Source organism: Dendrobium catenatum, unplaced genomic scaffold (genome assembly GCF_001605985.2).
Source record: "Dendrobium catenatum unplaced genomic scaffold, ASM160598v2 fragScaff_scaffold_1583, whole genome shotgun sequence".
Taxonomy (NCBI): domain Eukaryota; kingdom Viridiplantae; phylum Streptophyta; class Magnoliopsida; order Asparagales; family Orchidaceae; genus Dendrobium; species Dendrobium catenatum.
In genome coordinates this window covers 547,681-569,793 of record NW_021320045.1, presented here as the reverse complement: position 1 = coordinate 569,793, position 22,113 = coordinate 547,681, and the positions used below count along the sequence as shown (strand labels likewise).

The following is a 22,113-nucleotide window of genomic DNA, read 5'->3' as shown; positions in this document are numbered from 1 at the left end:
TCAACAGGTCAACGAGCAACTTACTACATACTTTTATTTATTTTTTTCGGTGCTGATTGAGCATGTAAGTGGCCAGTTGAACGAGCGACTTGTATAATATACTATTATTTTTTTAATTTTTAAATCAAATTTATATTTCTCAATTGAAAAAAAAATCAATTTAAGAAATGAAAATTTTATTTTAAAATATAAATTAATTTGAGTGTCATTTTTATTTTTTAATAGAAATCATTGCTCTGGTCACTGGTCTACATCATTAATTCAAGTTTTTAATTTAATAAATTATCATTTTCTTTTGAAAAATGAAATGTCATTTTCTTAGTTTAAATTTTTAAAAAATATATTCAATGCTAGCTTATCCATAAATATTTTGAATTTAAATATATAATCAGTATTTTAAAATATATATTCTTACTGCAATCTCAAACAAGCCTTACGATGTGAAATTTTAATAAATTATATTTAAGATTAATAAAATTAATATAAAATAAATATCCATTTGTCAATATTAAGTTATAAAATTAATATATATATATTAACAATGATATTAAAATTATGTAATTTTTTTTCCTTTGAAACATAAAAATTTGATTTAAAAAATAATAGTGTACTATATCAAGTCGTCGTTTTTTTGAATTATGTACTATACCCGGTGGTTTGGCCACTGGTAACACCGACGATTTTGACAGCCACTAAGCCGCCGCTGATTAACCGGCGGTCACCGGCGCTATGACCGTTGGAAATTACCGGCAGTCTAGGCCGTCGGAAAGCCTCCGGTGATTATAATCGCCTGAAATAGACCGCCGAAAATCGTTTGCTACGCGGTTTATTCCGGCGGTTTTCGAACAGCTGGAAAACCGCCGGTATTTTACGAAACCGCAGGAAATAACCGGGAAAAAACTGCCGGTAACGTATGAATTTCCTGTAGTGTAAGTCTTTTTATTTATTTATTCAAGTTTTCTAATCTATATGATTTTCTTAATTAAACAAGTCCATCCTAATCCCATTACTCAGTTTTTAAGGGAATTCTTTTCTCAATTCAGTTTTTAAGGGTGGATCTTTTGAATTCCAATCCTGCCCAACTTTCAAAAGCTATTAGGGGAAAGCAAGGTAAAAAACCCCCTCAACCTCTTTAACACAAATGTTTGTGCCTAATATAGTAGCTTGGAATATCAAGGGGTTCAATAGCTCTGATAAAGTCTTATGATGTAGACGTTTGACTAGATCTTTCAATTTGGGCATGCTATGCATTTTGGAGAATAGGATTCACGCGGTATCTCTCCAAAACCCTTACTTCATCTCACTTGGTGTTCACTTCTGAAGACAGCTGCAACAACTTTCATCTCACTAAGTTAGGTCGCATTTGGATGAAATGGAACTCAACTAGGATGAATTTTAACCCTGATATCATCACGTCTTGCTCATATCAGGTAATGTCTTCTTTGGGAGTAATCTACCTTTTCAACAATCAGTCATTTATTCATCCAATTGTGAAGCAGATTAGATCTATCGTGTCGACTCATAACACCCCTTGGATCATTATGGGGATTTCAATTGCTGCAGATATATTTCCGAAAAGGTAGGAGGTACAATCATTCTCATAACAAATTATTAGATCTCAACTCCATGATTTTTGATACTAATACGTGGGATATTTAATCGGTGGGAAGTTTTTTACATGGTTTAACCAAAGATTGGATAACCCAATACACATCAAGTTAATTTAGATAGGGCCCTTGTGAATGAGGATTGGCTTTTGTTTTACCCTGCTCCTTTTGCTCCATACAAAGCCCCTCGTGCTCTGACCACTGCCCCATCCTCGTACACTCTGGTGTTGAGGCAACTTCTAATCATATATTAATCTTTAAAAATTATTGGGACAAGCTGGGAAGTTATTGGAATGTTGTTTTAGATGTTTTCTTTTGCTCCTTCTAATGAGAATCTAGTTCAGAATTTTTGTAGTAAGCTTAAAAATTTAAGAGGTGAAGTTAAGAAGTACCCTTGGGCTAGCTCTGCCAACCTTGATGCTCATCTTGTTGGGTTACATAGAAAACAAGCAGAAAATTTGGATAAAATTAATGCTGATCCCTTGGATTCTATCTTGAATACTTCTCTAAAGTTTATAAATGTCCAAATTTCCGAGTACACGAACATGCTTGCTTCTTGGGTGATCCAGAGAGAGAAAGCAAATTGATTTTCTCAAGGTGTGGATGATTTGAGGTTCTTATATGCTAAAAATCTTTGTTAAGAATTCTAAGAAAAATTATGTGGTCAATCTGGGTGCCTTTATGCCAAAATCTTCGAGGGCCAAAGCTATTGATCACTTTATTAGCCATTTCCAAAATTTATACAACCATTCACCTCCCTCTTCTATGGACATGGATCTGTTCCCTACTAGCAACACATTATCCCCATCTAATGCAGCTTCCCTTATTCAGCATGTTTCTGATGAGAAAATAAAAAATACAATTTTCTCTAGAGCTTCTTATTCTACTCATGGGCCTAAAAAATTCAACTCTTATTTTTATAAAATGGGGTGGAATGTTTTGGGGCCTACTCTTTGCAGGGCTATTAGATCATTCTTTCTTAAGGGATACCTCCCTAATGGTGTCAAGGCTACTATTTTGGTTATGATTCCCAAGTCCAATCATGCTGCTACTATATCGGACTTCAGGCCTATAGTCATTTGCAATGTTTTCTATAAGATTATTACTAAAATACTAGTGAATATAATGAAACTCATAATGCCGCTAATTGTTAAGGATAACCAAGCCCGTTTTATTAAAACTAGAGTCTCTACGGATAATATTCTCCTCGCTAATGAGATCCTTCAATTGGCTAGCCGTAGAAGGGACAATAGCTATCTTTACGCCAAACTAGACATTCATAAAGCTTTTGATATAGTCTTAAGAGAATTCCTATTGTCTAGGATGACACAAAAAGGATTCCCTAGTATTTCCATTCAATGGGTTAAAGCTTGTATCACAAATGTTAATTTCTCTATTATGACAAACGGTGCTATAGAGGATTATTTCTCTTCTTCTGCTGGTTTGAGACAGGGATGTCCCATGAGTCCTTATCTATTCTGCATAGTTATGGATGTCTTTTCTTCCCTCATAGACGATGGTGAATGTAATGGCATTGTTGTTGATGATTTTAAACTTACACACATTCTCTATGCCGATGACTAGTTATTAGATAGCTTTCCTCTAAATTTCTATTTTTTGGTGATGTTTGGCAGCTCGAAAACTGCACTTAGTGTCTTGGGATAATGTTTGTAAGCCAAAAAATTATGGCGATTGGGTCTTCACTCTATTCAGGCTCTTCAATTTGGTTTTAACTGTTCTTTTATTTATAGAATATATAATTGCAACACCCCTCTATCGCAATGGTTAATTAAAAGTTACACTTCCCCTTGGCGCTCCATTCTTGTGCATGCTACTAAATTTTGGAAGTTTAAATGCAATATTGTTGATATTGCTAAGCCATTATTTAAGTTTGCGATCACCCCTCAAGCCCTATTTTTTTATTGGGATCACTGGAGTAGTGTTGATGGGCTTTTTAATTACTCTCATGGCAATTTGAATGCCTCTGTCATGGAATTCATCTCCGGGAGCTCTTGGAACTTACCTACTACACTAGATCATGTTGTAGCTATCACCATCCTTAATGTCTCTATTTATGATTCTTCTGTGAATTGCTTATCTTGGGGTAGTTCGGATAAGGTGTCTTTTGGGAATTTTCTTAATGAATTTTATAAAGATTTGTCTATTTGCTCTTTGGCAAAATTCATCTGGCACAAACGAAATGCTCTGTGTTACTGTATTTTGGTGGTTATGCCTTGTTGATGAATTAAAGACTGTTAAAGCTCTTAAAAAACGTAATATATGGATTGACTTGAAATGCCATTTGTGTTATTCTGAATATGAGAGCACATCACGCCTTTTTTTCGAATGCAATTTCTCCTTCACTATCATTGCAGACTTAATTGCGGGAGCTCGCTCTTTGTTTTTAAGGCCTAATACTGCACAGCTCTTGGATTGGATTTGTGATCTTCCGAATACTTCCCCATCAACAAAAAGGTTCTTCTATCTTTTAATTTTTAGTATCTTTTAATGTTTAGTATGATTTATTATATCTGGCGGGAAAGGAATGATAGGCGTTTTGGTAAGAACGCGAATTATCTACTATCATTCTTAAGATTAAGAGAGCAGTTTTTACTAAAGTCTATAAGTGGAAAGGCACATAAAATTTGCTGGAGCTCCTCTAATGGATCACACCCTTTGTTTTTGTTGTGGTTCTTTTCATTGGACTCTTCGATTTTGGAACCAAGTTTTGGGTTTTGTTTTCTATGGTGGGAATTTTCTAGGGAAAGGATGACCTGGTTGCTTCGTTGTTGCCCTCAGAAGGCAGGTTTTTGTTCTACATTTTTGCTCGCAAGATCATATGTGCCTCTCCGTTCTTATTAGTTATCTTCAGCAATGAGGGTTTTCTTGGGATTGTAGTCTATTTGCTTAGCCCACTTCTCTCCTATTGCCTCTCTTTGTGCTTTGTTTTGAATGCGTAGATCTTTTTGCTCTTGGTTTGACAATGTATTCTTTTTTACAGAATTTTTGGTTGGCTATCCTTTTTGATAGACGTCCTCTCTTCATTTCTACATATGTAACTCATTCTTCTTAAATGAAAATGGGTCATGCCCCTAACTTTCAAAAAAAAAAAAAAAAAAATTCTCTGAGAAAAAAGTATAGAAAGGGACAAATTTTTTATATAATTCTTTATAAGAATATCAAATAAGCATTGAATTTAGTAATTTACATTAAAATTTATGCTCTATTGATAAGCACAAATAAATCTTCATATATGGTATCCACATAGACGCAAATCAATTTGTTACTTAAAATTTTTTACAAGGAACAAAATATTTCTTAATGAATTTAGATAGGCTGCAAATGATATGGTGAGAGCATTTATGATCATAAGTATTAAACTTTATCTTTTATAAATTTTTAAGGATAAATAAATATCATGAGATTTTTAATAATATTTTTCATCATTAATATAAATATTTTAAAATTAGCAGAATTTTTAATAGAATTAGATAGCATATTTATTTATTTTATTTTTTACTAAAAACTCAACAAGGTATCCCTTGTACTCTTGTAAGTGCTGGGATGGGAAAGCAAAGGGAAGATGGTAATGGAGTTCACGGGTTATTTTGTTGCCAGCATCGGTGAGCAGATGGAAGAACCAAACAACGAGCAGAATTTGTGCACCCTCACATGAAAAGTATGCCAAAGTTTTCAAGTGGAAGAGCTTTGACAGTTTTAAAGTTACTTTTCCTTGCTGTTTCTAACTGGGAGGAATTTTGGCTTTAGTAGTTTTTTTTTTTTTTTATATATATTGTCGCAGTACTCCTTACACAAATGGAATTTCTTTCCATATAATTTTTTCTAAAGGACATTCAAAATAATTTTTTTTCTCTGAGAAAAAAGTATAGAAAGGGACAAATTTTTTATATAATTCTTTATAAGAATATCAAATAAGCATTGAATTTAGTAATTTACATTAAAATTTATGCTCTATTGATAAGCACAAATAAATCATCATATATGGTATCCACATAGACGCAAATCAATTTGTTACTTAAAATTTTTTACAAGGAACAAAATATTTCTTAATGAATTTAGATAGGCTGCAAATGATATGGTGAGAGCATTTATGAACATAAGTATTAAACTTTACCTTTTATAAAATTTTAATAATAAATAAATATCATGAGATTTGTAATAATATTTTTCATCGTTAATATAAATATTTTAAAATTAGCAGAATTTTTAATAGAATTAGATAGCATATTTATTTATTTTATTTTTTACTAAAAATTCAACAAGGTATCCCTTGTACTCTTGTAAGTGGTGGGATGGGAAAGCAAAGGGAAGATGGTAATGGAGTTCACGGGTTATTTTGTTGCCAGCATCGGTGAGCAGATGGAAGAACCAAACAACGACCAGAATTTGTGCACCCTCACATGAAAAGTATGCCAAAGTTTTCAAGTGGAAGATCTTTGACAGTTTTAAAGTTACTTTTCCTTGCTGTTTCTAACTGGGAGGAATTTTGGCTTTAGTAGTTTTATTTTTGAATTGGATGAATTTTTGCTCCCCCCTCATCTCTCCATGTGAGGTATTATTCTGTGCGGATATCGGACACAGCTTATCTTACATAAATCAATCAGATGCAGTCAGATCATTCAATACTGAGCAGTAACAAGCTCAGTACGTACCGAGTTATACTGATGAGCCGCGGTACCGAATAGTGGTCTATTTTGCTTGCATCCTTCCTGGTCTATTTTGCTTGTTTTGGGTTTTCTGGTAGGTCTTTTGACCTCTTTTTGTCACAGCTCAGATATTACTTGTAATTTATACAGAGTTGTTTTTCCACAGTGTTGTAATTTTTCTTTGATTAATGATAGGCTCTGCTCAAAATGTTCCAAAAAAAAAGTATGGCAAATGCCCGAGGAATAAAAGTTCTGTTAGGTTATTTTAATACAAATTATATTAAAATAAATTAAATAAATAAATAAATATATATATATAATATTAATTTTCAAAAGAATTTTAAATTTATATTTTTTTGAGGCATTGTATTGTTTTTTACATAATCAGAAATTAAAAAAAAAAAAAAAGGTGGATAGTAGAAGAGTTGAAGAAGATAATATCGGAAAACAGAAATTCATGCAAATAGAGAATACCAACCTCGATCAATTTTAGGTTTTATTTGGGAGAAGATTGACTGCTTTTGTGGTAAGAAAGGTAGGTAGTAAAAAAATAATATTTTTTGAAAGAGTGTTTTACTATTTTTTTATTTTTTTATTTATCTTTAAAAACCTATTTTCGAAACAAATAGTTTTGAAACTGTAGCTAAAAATAGAGCTTTGGAAAAATAAAAAATAAAAAAGCTTAACATTTTATAAAATTGATTGTAAAATTGTTGTGCAGAAACAACTTCGTTTTCATGATCGCAAAAAATAACTTTTTATAAAAAAAATTAAAAAAAAGAAGAAAATAGCAATAAAATAATACCTAAAATAAATCATGGTTCTAATTTGAAAAACAAAGGCTAAATAAAACCTCAGTTTGAAAGTTATCCCAAACAAACCTCAAATTGCTCTAAATAAAACTACACTCTTTACTTAAAACTAAATTACAATTAAATAATTTAAATTTAGATAGGAATAATAACTAAAATATTACATTTATAATTAAAGTACCATGAAAAATTTTTATGGTAAGATGCCTGCATTATAAGTTACAAACTGGGGATAAAATTCGGTAATTTACTTTATAGGGATATTGAAGCATGTCTATGGTGGATTAATGAGGTGGATGGATTATTTTTTGCATTGTATTGGATGATGTGGCATGTCTGGATTGACCTCCGGATGAGCCCGGACACCACACATAATAATTTTTCTAATACGGTTGTGGGTTAATGCGTGGTACGAATGACATTAGATGAAAAAGATCATAGCTTTCAATATCTTTTCGACATTTATAGCTTATTTTTATTTTTTTTTTAATTAAAGGCTAAATTTAATCCCAAAATATTCAAATTAAATTGTTATCATCATAATTTTTTAGCATCTCAACCCAATCCCAACTATTATTATTATTATTAATCAAGATATAGACAAGAATTATTGATGAATCCTTTTGTTTATTGTGAAGAACTTTAGTTTAATTTAGATATTCTTATGTTATGAGTATATTTGGGATGACTACAGTGTTTTATAAAATCTGATTGTGAAGTTAATTTAGAATAAGGCAATTTCTTATTATAGTTGCAGAAAATATTTTTTTAGTTGAATTTTTTTTTAAAAACAGTACCCAATGAAGTTATAAAGCTGTCCCAAATAAGCCCTATGTAATATAAGAAGTCATGTAATTTAATTTTTCTTCATTGTATTGCAATCTATTTTTATATACTTTTAAATAAATTAGAGTCATTATTTTAAAAAGTTAATAAACTTTTAACATTTAACCTCTGTTTTATCTGAAAAAATCTCAAATACTTTCCATTTTATAATACGTGAAAACCCTGAAAGAATAAAAGTTATTAAACTCAACTTTGATGAAATGTTTCGCCATACATATAACATGGATGCAACAAAGAATGCTACAATAGCAATTTGGGAGTGGGCAGGTAGGTAGTTACAATGGTCAGGTAATGAAGATCCTGTGATGATTGTTGGGAATTATAGTCCAACTATTGTTATCAGATGATGACGGTTGAGCAACAATGGCTGGACGCTGGTGATCGAGCAATGATTATTAGGTAACATCAATTGGATGGCGACGGTTTGGCGATGACTGTTAGATGGCGATGTTTATGTTAAGAAATTCTTGGAGGAAGCTTGAGCTCTTCTTGATCATCTTGCAAGAGATAGGGAGAGAGAAGGGAGGAGAGGGAGAAATAACATATTTTAGGATGAAAATCTTCCTAAGACTTTATCCAATTTTCTCAAATTAATTCATCATATATGACCTCTATTTATAGAGATTTACAATGGTTTGATAACTTGCAGAACAACCTAACTAAAAATTGAACCAGCACCTCACACTTTAAGCGATGATGAATATTAGTGGTGGTCATCAACATTGATCATTATATAAGGCTCCATAGTTATTCAAATCTTTAAGTTCTCTCTCCTTCCGATCCAATGCTCAAACTCCTCTTCATGTGAACAATAAGCATCTATTTGAAAAGAAATTTAAAATTTTAGCCAAAATACTCAAACAAATTATTAGATGGCATGTGCTTATTCCTTTAATTATTGTTCATTCATTCAATATCTACGTTCCTTATTCACATTAGATTTGAGTGATCTTGGTCTCATTTTATTTGTCTCATCATTACGCTCATTTTGACTATAAGAATATGAGATTTGTAGACCGTTTACTCCATTAATAAAATTCATAAAGTTTGAATTACACACCCAATACTTAATTTAGGCTCATTTGGAGTTATATTGGATTAATTTGGTATAGTTATATTTATCTAATTAAACGTTCATTTTGATTATAAGTTTATAGGAATAGAGATTCGAATGGTCCTGAATTAAAATTGAAAGTCTCCAATCCAGATATTTCATGAAGATTCCTACTAGATCAAGAAATTTTGTGATAATATATCTAAACAAATGCCACACTACTCACATTAGTTGAACATGAAGGATCTTGATGTTTTGAGACTTTAGTTTCCATAAAAGAGGCTATAACACATGAGATTATTAAACATTTTTGTCTCCTTCTGTCTCTATCTTTTGCTTGTTGTCCATATTTCTGAAATTTTTGGTGCTCTAGGTTAAGCATGATTACAATTTATTAGAAAATTTATTGCAGTGTTACCCTATCTAGGAGGTTGGGTCAACATATTTTCTAGTAAATAAGATTTGTGATCTCATCATATTAAAAACATGTAACAGGAGACATAAATAGATTGACTGAAGCATGCATTTGAGCTGAGTTTGATGGATGAGGATGAAGAAAATGAGATTTTTGTCTTCGATTTGCATAGAAGTTCAATAGACGCATACAGTGATAATAAATTGATTGAAGCTTACATGAGGCATAAATAATTTTCTTCTAAAAGTTTTAATAAGAAAAATATTATAGCCCACTAAAATTAATTTACTATGTAAGATGAAAATTAGAAAACTTCATACTTCCCTTCAAATGGAGGTGGTGTAATCATAATATTTTAATTAACAGCTTAAAGTTTTGTGAGAGTAATACGTAATATTAGAGTTATGTGCGTCATTATCGATCAACAGTAGTCAAATGATGGTGGTTAATAGGGGTGTCAATTTCGGGTCACGGGTCGGGTTCGGGTCGAACCCGGGTCAACCCGAACCCGACCCGTTTTTTGAAACGGGTCGATTTCTGGAACCCGAACCCGACCCGTTTTGAAATCGGGTCGGGTTCAACCCGGATTTTCCGGGTCGGGTCCGGGTCGGGTTTTCGTGTCGTGTCAAATATTGACACCCCTAGTGGTTAAGCTACAATAAATATCCGTGTTGATAGATGGTTAACATCAACATTTGGATTATTTCAAGCCTCGATGATCGTTGGTCTTAGTTATTCCATGAAGTGCGAGTAATAGTGATTGGATGGCGATGGTCAATGATGTTGCCCAGCAAATTATAGAGCTTTTGGATTCTTATATCTATGAACATTCTCAACAAAAAGTCAAGTTTATAGGGTTTTTGGTTCATATATATATTTTGATTATTTTCATCAAATTTCAAATATTCTATTGGATGAATAAGAATGATGCTCCACCTTAGTAGCTGTTTCAATTGATGTATTTTGAATGTAAAGATAACAAAATATATATCAAATAAAATGAATCGCTTATATTTTGAATGAAGAGTTGATGGTCGAATGATTGTAAAGAAAATGTGAAATTGAAAACTTTGGTTTATTTTGATGAAATTCATAAACATAGAAAACTCATCTAATGAAGACGAGGTTGTTGACTATATAGAGGCGTGTCAGGAGATTATGGCATCACGGGTAGAGATGAGGGTCGAAATAAGCTAGGTAACATACAACAAATATGAGGTCAACGCATGATAGAGACGAGGCCAAAATCTAAGAATGTGAGGGTCTCATGTGTGGAGTTTGAATTGTGTTGATCAATTGGATTGTTATGTAGTCTTGAACTTCAAGTTTGTCATGCAATGCTAAAGGTTTGGCGCCACAGCGCTGCAAGTTCGGTGCCTCAAACTAGCGTTGCAGTGCTACGAGACGGGATGGATGGTTTTCTTTCTTGTTTTACTGAAAGGTTGCGTCCCTTGGGTTATATACTTGGCTTTCTCTTGTATTTATGTAGGGTTAGACATAAAGAACAGTGCGTGTGAGAAGAGAAGCAATGAGAGAGCGTGAGAGAAGAGAGATCTGTAATTATTTCTCTCCATTTTCATAGTGGATTTCTTGGTGTGGTGTGACTCCGTGATTTTTCCCAATTTTGAATTTTCCACATCAAATCTGAGTGTCTTTTATTTTTCTGTTGTTTTATTTCCTTTCTTGTTTCGTCATTGTGGTGCTTGCTCCTCGTCATCCCCAACAAGGGTCGAGGAAAGGGTTTGCGCAATGTCATGAAAATTTGCATGGATTTGCACTAGATTTTGAGGGTCCGTGGTGGTCTGCGCAAGCTCATGTATTTATTTTCAATTAAACAAATTTGAAATACACTAAAAATGATATAGATAATGTATTCTAGATTCAACACAAATTAAGTTGCCTTTATTTTAATGTCATTCACGCACCTAAAAATTTAATATATTTGCATGCATTTTACGTAATGCTCAAAATACATCAGAACAAACAATCTCATAATGACATCATAATTAAACAAATTTTGAGATTGTCAGATTTGTCTCATTGAGATGATTATAAGTTTATTAAAAATAGAGATTGAAAATTTTCAAAATCAATTTTATAAATTTATTTTCCAACATTTGGGCATTGCAATATTTTAGATCTGTAGAAAGAGTTTAGCAACTTAATGTCACATGAAAACTCACATATATAAAGATTAAAAAAAAAAAACCATCAAAGAGATAATAGGATTTTTACGTTGAAAATTTGAGAAAATTTAGAAAGAAATGAGATATTTCTTAATAATTTTTTGGGCGTTAATGCTCGCTGTTTTTCAATCTCCAAAGCGACACAAAACTCATTAGAATGATTTCCAACAGTTCAAAACTATTATCTGATAAACCCTCACAAATTCAATATTCTACTTGCTTTTAAGATCATTGAGAAATGTACTATCTCTAATGGCTGTAGCAGAAAAATATGAATAAGAAATATTCTTTTGCTATTATATAAAATTGTTGAAAATCTAAGGCTTCGTGGTCCAGATTTGTTTTAAAGTTGTTCTCTTAAATTTTCTCCAGATAATTGGATGGCAGGCCTTGTTGTTCTTCATGCTGCTGATAATTTGACATAAAGAGGCATCGATCAATGCTGATGGTAACTGTGTGCTTTGCAACTTTGAATTTGAAAATCCTTTAACTTTGGTGGGAGAAATTATATTTTGCGGAGTCTGGATGACACCGGACCGTAGGGGATATCGACAAATCCACGCAAAATTTGGTGTTCGTGGCCACCACGACTCCAAGAACTTCTTGGAGGAAGGATTTATCACCTAAGAATCACTCTTAGGATACAGGAAAACAAACAAACTAATCTCAATTCAAATCTTATTTCAATCCATCCTATTACAAGACACTCGCCTATATTTATAGACTTCAGGTAGCCAGATAATAGGCTACACAAAAGATAGAGCTACACCGACCACTAATAAGAAAATACAATTTATTTATATGGACGCTCCTACGTCACCAGATGCATCCGGACTCCAATTAAAATTGGTCACGTAGCTTGTACACAAGATTTATATTATACACATCAAGTATACAAGGTTCTACACAGGCTGTGTACAAGCAACGCTGCTTAATTTGATTGAAGTATGGACGAAAGCTACGTCCAAACACTACACAAAATAATTTCTCCTTTGGTGGATGTCTATATGTTGGGGTATAAACAAGTCATGTTGGGGCGATTGAGCTTAAGTATTGTTGGGCTTAGGAAACAGCAAATTTGATGTTTGTGTTCGACTCATTAATTTATTGAATCTAATAAGAACTATTCACGAATATAAAACTTCTTGAGAGGTCATTTATAAATTAAAAAATCTGCATGTCATAATATATGTCCTTGTAAATTTAAACCTATATGAATATACAAAATCTATGTGTACAGATGCTCATGTATAAAAGCATACATATTGTTGCGTCCTGGAATATTCGCGGCGGTAGAGAAATATATAGTTTAACGTCTTAGCGTTGTACGAAGTATTTAATACATTTATTATTAAATATTTGACTTAACAAATAAATTTAAAATTTATATATTTTAATTAAACAAGCATACTTTTTTTCAAAAAGGGAGCCAAGTTTATATAGACAAAACCATTGCTAACATATATACTCTAGGTGATCGATGTGGGACTAAAACCTAAAATTTCACTTCTTAAGTTCACTATATATATATATTTAAAATTTAATAATGCAAATAATATTTAATTTTTATGTAGTATTGTTTTCATTTTATTTAATTATCTACTATATATATTTTAAAATTTTTATCTTTATTCTAATATTAAATAATATAACATGAAAATATAGCTATAATTTTATAATGAAAATTTTGTGTACAAGCAACTCTTCTGTTAAGCTGTAGCAACTTGTCTTTATTCTAACTAATTAAAAAGCTGTAGCAGATGACAAAGGAGGTGGAGCAGCTCTTCTGTTAAGCTGATAGAAACTTATCTTCATTAGAGATGGTGTAATGAACTTTATCATTATCAATAATGAGGTTATTCCTTATTATTGTGACTGCTTTAGTTTACAAACTTACGTGAAAAGAATGAGAGACATCATGCATGGATAATGTAATACCAATGATGTTGCTCTTTCTCTCAGCATTAAGCATCAAATGGCATTGAAGATCAGCAAATGCAAGATTAAAGAGTATATGCCAACTGTGATTTGAAATCTTTATGAACTTTAGCTGTCATTTGGCTAGGACTCCTTTGGTTGATTTTGGGTTATTATGTGGCGAGAAAACCTGAAGAAGGTAATTCTAAGAGCCCAAAAGCTAGGGATGTCAATTCGGGTCAACGGATCGCATTCGGGTTGAACCCAACTCGACCCTTCCGTAAATGGGTCAACCCGAACCAGACCCATTTTTGCAATATGGTTAGGTTTTTCAACCCGGACCTGACCCGTGCGGATTGTTGGGTTGATCCGACCCGACCCACGAATCCTCGAAAACATGTCAAAAACTTCCCAAGTGGAAGATTGGCACAAGCGTGAGGCATGAGTGCAAAAGATACAGAGGCGAAGCTACGGCCTGTGGAGCGGCGAAGCTACTGCAAGGGCACGATGAAGCTACAACCTGGCCAGCTCAAGCCCTTCCCTTGCGAGTGTGAATCCTGACTGCATCGTGACCGGACAAGACCAAGCCTCCTTCGCCTCTTCTCCGATGGCGACCCAGCAACTTGTCCGACCGAAGTGGCGAAGTCCTGCTGCGTTTAAAACACTCCTCCGAAATCCGATCCTCACACCAGTGTGGAGTCCTTCGGTGGCTCGCATTCTCATTGAATTGGATGTTACCAAATATTTCCCTGATAAGTTTTGGGTAGGCTCTGCTAATACGGGTTACGTTCAATCTGTCATCTTTAATGATATACCCCATTTTTGTTTGCACTGCAATTCGTTAGGGCATTTGAAGGAAGATTGTCATATTTTGCATCCCAATCTTAATGTGCCTAAACCTGTGGTTCCTCCTCCTGCGATGTATGGGTTGAATGTGATCAATGCTGGCTCTACTGATGCTCTTAACCCGCCCTCTAATTTAGTGTTGAGAATGTGGAAAATGATGTGCTCCTACCAGGTTGTGATGTTGGTAATCTTGTAGATGTTGTTGTCGTTTTGTCCCCTAATGCTTTACCCTTTGTTCCTCATGTTTTTGACTTAGGCTCTTTGGAACCTATTTCTCCTACCCATTTGCCTGTTAATTTGAACGGTTTGAATTATGGTGTTGAGCTAGGCGCAGTTGACTCCTCTGTGCAATTTTGCGAGGAGGTTGTGGCTAGGGTCTTACCTTCTATTTAGGTCCATCGGTGTTCCACTAGTGGTAGTGGTATGTTGGAATGTGCTATGAATTCTTGTCCAGTGGTTTCGGTGGTAGGAGCTGTGTCTGCTCCATGCTTCTTGTCTGGTAAATCAAAGCCTCCTGTGGATGTGGATTGTTCGGCTGTATTTGTTCCTGTCCCTATTTTTTTGGGTGGGGTTTGCTCGGGTACACCTGAGGGTGTGGTGAGTGAGGTTTCCTCCTCTGTTTCGATCTCTAAGTGTATTACCCCCACCGTCTCTTCCCCTATAACGCAAGTTGGTATTGTACCTAATGCCTTTGTTGATGTGCCAGTAAATTTAATCGAACCTCAAGCTTTGGTGTACCATGTGGGAGACAATTCTGGGGTGGATGTGAGGGTTCATCTTGATTGGCTTCACTGTTCTTCTGAATACGATTCTGATTCCTCTATGGAGTCTTATGGGGATGATGTTCATGGGAATGATCTTGCCATGTAGCGTGACATACCGGTTGTTTCTGCAGCCTCTCGTGGGAGGGGCAAATGTGGCAGGTAATTTTTGTGGCAAGGTGCTAGTGGTGACCTTCCTGGTTTTTGCTGAAGATTGGTTGTGCTTGGTTATTGTTCGAAGATGTGTTTGGTGGCTTATGGCAATGATGGGGCTAGGGCTCATTTTTCTGAAGCCATGGCTTGGTGCAACCTTTGGTGGTGCGACTGTTACTTGGTTGGCCATTGGTGCGATTCTGCTCTCACTCCAAATTGGATGGCCTACGCCTGGCTTTTGATCAGTTGGAAGCCTCTGCCAAATACTGAGCCGAATGGGTTGTATACCCTCTTGCTTTGGTTTTTCTATATTTTTGTTTTTTTGGTCTCTTATTTCAGTTTTTTGTAACCCCCATTTTGGTTGGAATGAATGTTATTTTGGTTTAAAAAAAAAAAACTAGAGAAACCTAAAAAGTTCTAGAAACAACTAAGAAACTAAAATAGTTATGCATAAGGAGCATTTTCACTAAGATGCTCTGTATCATTCTCCTCCGATAAGAAGAAAGCAAAGTAGGGGGCGGAGTTGGGATGGATCTGAGATAGAGTGTATGTGCAGGATGGAACATGCTGGCGTGCGGGAGAGGCATGAGCATGGGATGTCGCTGTCGCGTATCGAGAGGTATACTAATGCGAGTGGTGCTGCACGAGCAGAGACAATCGAGCGCGGGGCCTACGTTCGGGCAGGCTTGGGTCAAAGCGCACAGGAGGCAAACATAAGACGAATGACTAGCGTGTGTAAGGAAAACAGTTGTGCAGAGCAGAGCTGGGGTTGGAGTTGCGGGATGCGAAGGCAAGGGCGGGAGCAGATCTTAATCACATGAAGTGTCTGTTGGCCATTGGTATAGATCAAATTTCCAGTATGGATGTCGACTGGTGGAGGTCGAATCATGTGTATGATTGTCGTCTGATGGAGATCGCCTTATGGCGCACACTTGTGCTACCCACAAAACGCATCAAAATTCCGATCATCATCAAGGGTTGTATGTCTTTCTTCATCCATGGTCTTCCCTAAGCATCAAAACCCTGATCAGCATCAAGGGTTACAATGGCTCTAATACCATTTGATGTGGGGAGAACACCATAAGAAGATAACTCTAAGAGCCCAACAACTCTAACACCTAAAATCAGTGAAAATACTCTTTTAATTCCAAAAATAATCATTCATATATCTCTTCTTACAACCATTCTTTTTATATTAATCCAGTAGAGAAACCTATAAAGTCCTAGAAATAGCTAACAAACTAAAATAGTTATGCCTAAAGAACATTTTTACTAAGATGCTCTGCATCAGGATTCTTCTATTCCGCAGCTCTTTTGTCTCTCTAGGAAGTTGGCTTCGACAGATTTTGCTCTTAAAGCCCTAGTTGTTATATGTTGTTGCCTATGCTATTCGAGTAGCAAGATCACTTGCATTCCACCTACTAATTGCTATTCTTTGTGAGTCTTTCCATGTCATTTCTGGTGGTTGTTCTTTGGTGCTTCCTTGTGATTTACTTTTTTGTAAGGTTTTCAGTTGTTCTAACTTTTTTGTGTTTTGGCCGGTGAATGCATTGTCTGGATATCCCTCCCTGAATTTGGTTTTGGCATTAAGAGGCTTCATATTTGGACCCATAGTTATTTATTATATGATTTTAAGCGTACTTTTGTTTTTTCTTGCCTCCATAATTACTTCATTTGGTCGCTAAAGTATTAAAAGACTGCATTTAATTTCTATCAGATCAGTCTTTTAGCCGTTTGAAATCTTGTTTCTTCATCTTTGCAAGCTTTGCATTCCGAGCTCTCACTATTTTTTTTTTTATGTTTGCTTGAGCTATATTTACAAATAAAAATTTTCAAAATAATTAGAAATAAACAATGCACATAAATTTTGTAACATATGTAATTTGAGCTACAGCTCTCACAAAACCTATATACATAATGCTCAAAATTTTAATATTTATTTGATGTATAAAACATAGTAATTATTTCATTTATTTTTTTGTTAACAGTGTTAACGGATCTAAATACTAATCGGGTCATCCCCGACCTGTCGTTGGATTTGTCACAGCCTTCGCTTGGACCCATCAATGCCTTCCCTTGAACCCACCAATGCTTTCTCCTGCGAACGCCCATGCAATTTTCTAGCTTCTTTGATGCTAAGTGATGTAGAAACTAAAGGAAGAAGAAGATGTAGAAAAACTAGAAAACAGAGAACAGAGGTTTTAGCTCCCAAAAGAGTATTCTATAGATTTAGTCGGATTTTTTTTAAGGAGCATAGGTGTTAATTTAAATTAAAAATATGAATAAAATATTTAAAAATTTAAAAGGAAGTAAACTAGCTAAATCATTTGACACATTTTAAAGAATGCACCAAATGATTTGGCTGACTAGTTCTTTAAAATGCCCTAAATTATTTGGTGGATTCACCACAATCAACTGAATTAAAGTTTGAAATTGCTGTAGCAATGTGTCAAATTGTTTTGTGCATTCAATGAAATGCATCAAACAATTTGGTGCATTCAATGGAATGCGTCAAAGAATGGCGCATTCCATTGAATGTGCGAAATTGTTTGACTCACTCTAAATAAGTCAAATAGATTAGTGTATTCAATAGAATGCGTCATTTTATTTGGCTAATTTACCTCTTTTCAAAAATTTTAATACTCTTCTCCTATTCCTAAGTTAAATTATACTTCATGCCCCTATTTATAATATTATCGATATATATTGCCACTTGTTGGAAAAAATCATGTAGTACGGTGATGATGTTTGTTTGTGACAATTTTTTTAGTGCTTCATAAATCAGTTTTTTAGTATAAAAATTTCTTGAACTCAAAGCATGATTGAAGCCATCCCAAATAAAGCCTTAATGATTATTATGTGTATAAATAATAAATTTTAAAATTATATTTATAAACATTAATATTTTAGGTATTCTGTACGCACGTAAATTAAACAAAAATCAAAATGAGCTTTATCATAATTTTATGTTTTAATTTTTTGGATGGATGCAGACATGCAGTGAAATTTTTTTTTTTTTTAACTTCTGACCGAAAACGGCCAATTAAATTCTCTCTGGCTTGAAATGTACCTGCTAAGTTAATGCCGTCGTATGGCTCATCTGATGGCATTTACTGCAAACCTTACACAGTAACACAAGTGGACAAGCCTTACTTACCGCTGACAGAACCTCCACACAACCCTTCCCATTATTCTCCTTAACGTAGCTTCATCAAATAACATTCCTTGGTTCCCCTAATCATTTATCAATACACTCAATCTATGCTTCCACCTAACCAACATTTACTTAGCCATGCTCATCATAAATTAAACTCTATTAATCTACGAGTCCTGGGCTCCGGCGGCGCCGTCGCCGCCGCAGTTGACGGGGTAACAGTCAATGCTGGAAGACCAAGGCCCCTTCTCCTTCTCACCCACCTGCCGACGCAGGCTTTCCCACACCATCGTGTTGCACTTCGGCCCACTTCCCATCCCCAGCTGCCACACTCTCTCCCCCTTCTCCACCCTCTCCTTCGCCTCCTCGTAAGCCAACTGATACCACATCGACGCCGACGACTGGTTTCCAAACCTATGAAAGGTCATCCTCGCCGCCTCCATTTCCCTCTCTCCAATCCCCAAACCTTTCCCTATCTCCTCTGTCACCGTCCTCCCCGACGCCGGCAGACAGAAATGGCTTATCACTTTCCTCCAATCCACCACCCTTACCTTCCTCCACACGTACCGCAGCCTCTCGCCCGCCGGAAGGATTCTCGCGCCGAGTGCCGCGGCGTTGGCTTTCAGTGTCTCAGCTGCTACCCTCAGCAGATCCCGCTCAATTGAGAATCCCGTAATCCCATCCGCATCCTCCTCCCGCATCGCCGACCGGTACGCTAGGTCGTCAAACGCCCGCTGAGTCCTAAAAGATGAATAAGCTTATACTTTGCTCGCGATTTTTCCTCATTACGATTAGTAAGCAGCACGGCGGCGCAGCCCATTCTAAAGAAGCAGTTTAAAAGCAGCTTGCGGCGGTCTTTCCCGGAGTACCAACCCGTCGACACGATTTCGGTGCTGACCACAATGGCGTAGCGCGCGTAACCCCCGCGAGCCCGCAGCACGCCTTGAGCTAGATCCACGCCGATAGCTCCCGCGCTGCATCCCATCCCGCTTAGATTAAAACTCTTCACATCTTCCCGCATGGAGTAGTGGTTGACGACCATTGCGGAGAGGGAAGGTACCGGACAGAAACCGCTGCAGTTGACGACTACGGCGTCGATTTCGGATGGAAGGACGCGGGTTTTGGAGAAGAGATCGTCGAGCGTAGGGAAGAGAAGATTGCGGGCTTCGTCGAGGGAGTCGGCGAGGGCGGTGCTGGGCGGAATGAAGTGGAGGGGTGGAGGGAAGCATGTCTCCTCGCCCATGCCGGAGGAGACGATGACTTTGGACATGAAGGCGACGCTTTGATCGTCGAAACAGTTGATGAGAGAGAGGTGCTCGATTAGACCAGCTGTGGGGACGCGGAAGTTTGGCGGGGGGCGGAGGCAGGAGAAGTCGAGGAGGTAGACGTGAGGGCGGCGGAAGAGGAGGAGGAGGAGGAGGATGAAGGCTAGGGGGAGGAGGTGGTATGATGGATTGCATTGGTAAAGTAAGATACAAATCTCTAATAAGAAGCAGAAGTAGAGTGTAAGGAGTTGCAGAAGGTGGAGCAGTGAGGAGTGCAAGTGGTGCTTATGGAGTCTTTCCATGGCTATTTGAGGGAAGTTTGTTTGGGTGCTTCTGAGTTCAGCGTGGAAAATAAGCTTCCGAGGAAAGAATTATATAATGCATGATCAGCACTGATTGAAATGTAAGAACAATTATTAAGTCCTCCGACCTGACGCGACGCAGAGAAACGTCCGGTCGGAGGCCAAATCCCGCCAAAAAATGAGTTGTACCGAGCAAATACCGAGCAATACCAAATAATAAATTAAGTGCACCGTAAAAATTCTATATAAATAAATTCAAAAATAAAAAGAGATTTAGAAATGAGATTAATAATTTCATAAATTTATATAATACGCTTCAATTTTTTATATACATTGAATATAATAAATATATTAGTCTTTTTAGAATAATGAAGGTATTAATCCCCATCTTAAAAAGCTTAAGTGTTTGATATTGGATAGTTACCATTGTTTAATCAAATATATATAAAAATCAGTCAAAATTCTATAAAAGTTTCTATAAGATATTTATCATTATTTTAACTAAATTATGATCTTTATCATGAAAATATAATTAATTTTCCTATTAATTGTAGAAACATATGAGCACAAATCTGACGTTTAAATTAATGAATTAAGAACAAAATTTAAGAAATTTCTATTTGAATCACTGAAGGATTTCTGGCGGCAAAGCTATTATTTTAAAATCGGTGGGGTTTGCTAAAGAAAAATATAATTAATTTTTCTATTAATTATAGAAACATATGAGCACAAATCTGACGTTTACATTAATGAATTAAGAACAAAATTTAAGAAATTTCTATTTGAATCACTAAAGCATTTCTGGCGGCAAAGCTATATATTTTAAAATCGGTGGGGTTGGCTAAAGTTGTACAAACAGTGAAGAGTTTGTTGGTAGTAATGAGAGAGTAAATGAGGCTCTTCCTACAACAGTAAATGTTGCAAATTGAGGGGAAGAAAGGGAGAGAGAGAGAGATAAATGTTGGTTATTTGGTCATTTGATTATTCCAATCTTATTCAAAATTATTTTTTACTGATGTGCTAAAATGGGTTAATTGGTTAGATTGAAGTCATATTCAAATATGACTCACCTGAATCCAATACAATCCAACCCGTTTAATAAAATGGTGAAAAAAAATAAATTTTAATTCTGGCAAGCTAAATGACTTGAACCCAACCCGAGAATTCATTTTGATTACTTGTTAACAATAAAATTTAGTTTAATTGTTATATATATATACCAACAAGTAAAAGAATTTAACGAAAAAAATAAAACGAATCACTTCTGAGTAAATAATGGGTCGCTTGTTTACATGAACCCAACCCACCAATAAAAAAAATTAAAATTTTCGATCTAAACTTAACCTATTTATTAAACGGGTCAATTCAAACACAGAGATTTCAAATTTGATCGACATCAATTAAATTCTAATGCAACTTTGGGGCAGCCAAAAGGGCACAATCGCTTGCCATTAAAGGCAACTAATATGGCCTTCATCAACGAATATCTAATTGTTGAGTAGATTTTTCTTTCATTTGACTCATAATGTAGTAAATTATATTAATTTTATTAATATCTTCTCTTTACATTGTATTATTCAAAAATTAAAATAAAAAAAATCTCAGTTATGACTGTCGCGTTATGGTTGAGGATGTATTTAAAGCTTCGTTTGAGACAACTTTTTTATTACTTTTTAAAGTAGCTTTCTAATATCTGAACAATTAGATCTTAAAAAATCGTTTTAGGAAACATTAAGAAAGCTATCCCAATTAAAGCATAAGTTATGCATTATTATTTAATAATATTAGGCTTGTTCGAATTGTCCTATGAAATTCCCCTTGAGCGACAAACCTTGCTTTCACAAACATTGATATTTCATTGGTAAAAAAAATAATGATCAAGTATAAAATTTAACATAATTTCCAGAATTTAAAAAGCACTTTGTTATTTGAATGATAGACTTTTTAAGATCATTTAAACTCTATTTTTTAAAAATTAAAATCAAAATGTATTATAATAATGATGCACTTTTTTTCTTCTCAAAGTACATTTATTTCTTTACAGAGCATTATCAAGTTTAGGAGTTCATGAATGCTAAACTAAATACAATCCACAGGCGAAGTCCGTATATATAGATCATGTGCATTG

The 22,113-nt window shown here is 35.1% G+C and overlaps 1 pseudogene; it reads right to left on the bottom strand.

The window, feature by feature from the left end:
• Positions 1–18,585: 18,585 nt before the first annotated feature.
• On the bottom strand, positions 18,586–19,985 carry LOC110106711 (annotated as a pseudogene).
• Positions 19,986–22,113: the final 2,128 nt, after the last annotated feature.